The sequence below is a fragment of the Tupaia chinensis genome, unplaced genomic scaffold (genome assembly GCF_000334495.1).
Source record: "Tupaia chinensis unplaced genomic scaffold, TupChi_1.0 Scaffold000217_1, whole genome shotgun sequence".
NCBI lineage: Eukaryota > Metazoa > Chordata > Mammalia > Scandentia > Tupaiidae > Tupaia > Tupaia belangeri.
The window spans coordinates 7,571,645-7,575,307 of record NW_006159692.1 but is presented as its reverse complement, the minus strand read 5'-3'; the positions used below and the strand labels follow the sequence as shown (position 1 = coordinate 7,575,307).

The 3,663-nt window shown below is 33.4% G+C and overlaps 1 pseudogene; it reads left to right on the top strand.

The window, feature by feature from the left end:
- The first annotated feature begins 674 nt into the window (after positions 1-674).
- On the top strand, positions 675-1,005 carry LOC106734793 (small ubiquitin-related modifier 2 pseudogene; annotated as a pseudogene).
- Positions 1,006-3,663: the final 2,658 nt, after the last annotated feature.

Below are 3,663 nucleotides of genomic sequence, written 5' to 3'. Positions count from 1 at the left end.
TTTTTCTCCCCAAAACACAAACCTGAAGTTATAAAATATGCCTGTTTATATGCCAAACCTGGAACAAAGAGACACAAGACATATAGAAAGCAAAAAAATAAAACGGCAGGCATAAATCCAACGCTAGCAATAACAACATTAAGTATGAATGGGTTAAACAATGCAATGAAATACAGAAATTGTCAGAGGTAATAAAGAAACCAGATTCAATTATATATTATGTACAGGAGACAAAATTTTGATTCAAATATTCAAACAAACTAAAAGTTACAGTGTGGAAAAATATATTAAGCAAACAGCAACTACAGGAAAACTGGAGTGGTTATACTGACATCACACAAAATAGACTTTAAAACAAACAAAAAATGTTACCACAAATAAACAGGTACATTTTATAATGATGAAATCCATGAAAAATGATATAATAAATATAAACATAACAAAGAGCCTACTAATAGAGCCCCCAAAATACCTGAAGCAAAACTGACATAAATGAAAGGAGAAATAGACTATTCAGAAAAAAAAATATATATATATATATATACACTATTCTGTTGAATATAAATACCCTGTCCTCCTTCTTCTGCCACTGCTAGAGCTGCCTGTGTGCTCATTCGGTGAGGACCTGGTACCGCTTTTGTGAAGTGGCAGCTGAGGAGACTCCCGCGCTTGCCATGGCCAATGAAAAGCCCAAGGAAGAAGTGAGGACTGAGAATAACAATCATATTAATTTGAAGGTAGTGGGGCAGGATGGTTCTGTGGTGCAGTTTAAGATTAAGAGGCATACACCACTTAGTAAACTGATGAAAGCCTATTCTAAATGACAGGGTTTGTCATTGATGCAGATCAGATTCTGATTTGATAGACAGCTGGTTAACGAAACAGATACACCTGCACAGTTGGAAATGGAAGATGAAGATACAGCTGATGTGTTCCAACAGCAGATAGGAGGTGTCTGCTAAAAAGAGAACCTGCTACTTTACTCCAGAACTCTGTTCTTACAGACCGCGAACACATTCTCAATTAGAAAATCGCAATTTGGTTTCAGCACATCCTGATGACTACAGTATAGTTTTCTCTATTCTTTCATTTTCCCTTCTCCATTCCTTTACTGTACATAAAGTAACTGATGTATGTGCATAAGCTTATTGCATTTTTTAACTAAATGCCCAATGGGATGTTTTGATTGACATAAAATGGAGATGGGATGGAGAAAAATACTGGTTCTGTGAAAATATCCCCTCTCTCCATTAATGGCATGCTCACTCAGCTCTTATCTTTATATTCCAGTAAGTTATTTTGCTCTCACTGTTTTAACAAAAAAAAAAAAGACAACAGAAAGAGGAAGAAAGAAAGAAAGAAGAAAAACAAGAAAGAAAGAAAGAGAGAGAGAAAGAAGGAAAAAGAACCAACAGCATATACCTTGTTTTACTGGAGAATTTTAATGTTTTTCATTCATCATTGTAAAACCAAGGACAATTTTATGACTTTTTTGTATGTAGCTGCTACATGTTGGGCCATCTGTCTTTAAGTACAGGCAAATTACTCTTAATTAAAAAAAAAAATTTTTTTAAAGGAATCCTAGATAGTTTTCTCTTCAAGTCAAGCATCTTGTTAAAATAAACTTCTTATTTAAAATGGAAAAAAAAAAACAGAAATATCAATACCCCACTTTTAATAATGGATAAAACAACTAGGTAGACATTCAACAAAACAAAACAAAAACCAGAAGACTTGAACAACACTATAAAATGTAAAACCTTGGGGCAGCAGCTGGCATAGTGGTTAAGGCACTGGACTTCCACATGCCAGACCACAGTTACCTGGTGTCTGTCTGTCTGTCTGTCTGTCTTGAGCACATGTGCCTTAGTGCAAATTAAATAATAATAATAATAATAAATTAAATTTTAAAAATGTTAAACCTCTGTGAATGAAAAGAGCCCTTTGCAAATTTTTAGGAGAAGAAAACTAACCTTCCAGAGTAACATGCAAGGAGTGTTAGATGGAGGCTAGAGACCTACCTTGAGGCCTTCTGGGCCAGGCACTAGCTGGGTAGCCTAGAATTTTTTTAAATTTTTATTGTAATTTATGATTTACACATAATCATTCACATCTTTGTAGAATACAAAACGATCTTTAAAAGCATGTATACATTGTGGGATCAGAGGATTCCATAATGGTTATGTTGCTGAACTCCCATGTAGTTAACCACAGTTTGAGTTCCAGACCTGGCAGCTTGAAACTCATGCCAGGCACATGTGCATATGTGCCCAAAATCCTGAGAAAAGAATGGAAGAGAAGGGATTGTGGCATGGCCATCCCCCCACCCTGGGGGTGATTTTTTGCTTTCTGTCTGTCTCTTTAGTGAATGCACACACCCTAAAGTAAAAATCTCTTTTGAAAAATAAGTAAAGCATGTATACAGTATATAATAAACAAATTGAGGATATAAACATATTCACCACCTTCAAAATTTAACATTATATTATATTGTGAACATTCAAAACCAGCTCCATAGGTTATCCTGAAAGTATGTACTGAACTGTCTGTGATATTCTTTACTGTTCTTTCTTTTCTAAAGAAAAATAAATTGATTAAAACTCAGACACTAAAAAGGCTCATACATTAATGAGGATAGATTTTTTTAAACAAAGATAATCTTAACATAACCAATAAAAGAATTTATAATTTCCATGTAGAGGACTATGAGATAAAAGAGTTTGCATTCTGAAGAGATCTGTGATGGCATTGGTCCAGTTACAGATAGGTAAAATTGCGCATAACAATAGTTCATTAGGAAGAGATACAGAAAGAAAACTTTAGTGTAACCTCTTAAAATACTATAGTACCATACTGTGCATGAAGAAATAAGTCCTCAAAAAAAGCAAAACCAAAACAAAATTGGAAAGAGATGTTTAAAGGCAAAGAAATGGTCAAATCAGTGATTTGGTGATGTATACTTTACAAAGTTCTTGATTTTTAGCCTTCTTTAAATTCATTTCAAAGACTCAGTTACTTGTAACATTTTGGATTTTTCCTCTATTACCTAGTTTTATACAATAAGTAATTATTATATAAATATGTAAGTTGAAACCTGTAGAGATACTGTCTACTAAATAATTGGTGAATCTGTACTTAAACTTCCTTATGTTTAAAATAGTTGAATTTGAATTTTTAACCCTTTAGTTAGGGAATTTAATATGACATGCAGTGTTATTATCAATATGAGTAGACTTGCCCCTTATCCTTTCATTACTCTTATATTTTTCCTTTTTGTATTCTCTTACTTCTATTTATCTCTCTTTGGTTTCCCTAGTATAGTATTCTCTTAAGTATTTTTTGAAGAGGTTTTGGTGAATTCTTTCAGCATTTGTTTATCTGGGAATAATTTTATTTGTCTTTCCTACCTGAAGGATAATCTTGATGGGTATAGTACTCTTGGCAGAAATTGTTTTTCTTCTGGAGTTTTAAATGTCTTCCCATTACTTCCTTGCCTGCATTGTTTCAGTTGAGAGTTCCAATGTTAGTCTAGTGGGGTAACCTTTGTAAGTTACTTGGTGTTTCTCTCTTACCATTTTTAGAATATTGTCTTTGATTTTTATAATTTGGTCATAATATGCCTTGGAGAGGATCTTCTTATGTTATATCTATTTGGTGTCCTTT